The sequence below is a fragment of the Myotis davidii genome, unplaced genomic scaffold (genome assembly GCF_000327345.1).
Source record: "Myotis davidii unplaced genomic scaffold, ASM32734v1 scaffold606, whole genome shotgun sequence".
Taxonomy (NCBI): Eukaryota; Metazoa; Chordata; class Mammalia; order Chiroptera; family Vespertilionidae; genus Myotis; species Myotis davidii.
Genome location: NW_006298635.1, coordinates 834,404 through 835,553, shown reverse-complemented (window position 1 = coordinate 835,553; position 1,150 = coordinate 834,404). Strand labels below are relative to the sequence as shown.

Sequence of the window (1,150 nt, the reverse complement as noted above, 5' to 3'; positions counted from 1 at the left end):
GAATGGCACTTTTCCATGAAGAGATTATCTTTCTTCCACCTCAATCCACTCTGCCCTCCAGCTACTTATCCTTAGAAGCCTGGATTTAGTTTAACAGTTAATTTGCAATTGTCCTTCAGTTTGTTTTTTTCACTGATTTCTGCATGCTTCAAGCATTTTCACATTTGCTTCTGATTCTTCTATGTTTTCGGTTGTCCATGGTTTATTAATAATACCTAGCACAGCAGAAAGATTCAGTCGTCTCTATGGGTGTTTTGAAATTCATCCCAACTGTAGGCTGAGTGACCTGTGGCTTGGGCAGACTGACAAAGTCCAAGAGCTTCAGCATTTCCTTCTTGTCAGGATCAGCTTCAGTGACCTCTTGATCCAGGGCTGAGACCTCAGGCACTTAATTCTCTCTCCTCTTCCTGCAGCTTGATGGAGATATCTCTCGAGGGGCCTCTCTGAATCTGCTTCCTCAGATGTGCGCCATAGCCCGCTATCTTGTTGCGGAGCTTCTTGCTGCAGATAATGGCATCTCCTTGCACACGGGCTTGTTGGTGTGGAAGTCCTTACCCAGGAGCAGATGGTACATCTCTAGGATGACCGGGTCCTGGTGCGCACGTGGCCCATCTGGTAGGTCCCTGGAACTGCTTCTGATTCTTAAAGGTAACAAGTCTCTTTCTCAAAACACATTTTCAAAAAACTACATCTTAAAAGATTAGGATGAGGCATGAAGAGAACATCTGAGTTGCTGGCTGTGTTCTATTTCTGACCTGGTGTGTTTACATTGTAATAATTCATTTATGATTTGTGCATTTTTCCAGATGTATGTCATGCTGCAATTTGAAAAGGTTACAGAGTAAACGTACAATGGAAAATAGCATAAGATTTTACAATGGAAATTTATACTACTTCTTCCTCACATATGCAAACTGTAATTGTGATATGAAAGAACAGAGTGTCTTGTAGATGCCTTGACAAATATTTCTCAGTTTCAAAAGGCACAGGTCCCAGAATATCTCTTCTGTTGGAATTAATCACAGGAGCCCCCGAACATATTGCAAATTAAGTTGGATTCTGCCTGTTTTCCGGACTCTGCAAGCTTGTTCTCCTCAAGCCTTGCTTCCCAATGGCAGACACTCAGAGTCTCTTGAACTAATTCCTAAGC

General features: G+C 42.4%; 1 pseudogene; it reads right to left on the bottom strand.

Moving 5' to 3' along the window:
• Nucleotides 1-205: 205 nt before the first annotated feature.
• LOC102772056 lies at nucleotides 206-612 on the bottom strand (annotated as a pseudogene).
• Between the last annotated feature and the right edge of the window lie 538 nt (nucleotides 613-1,150).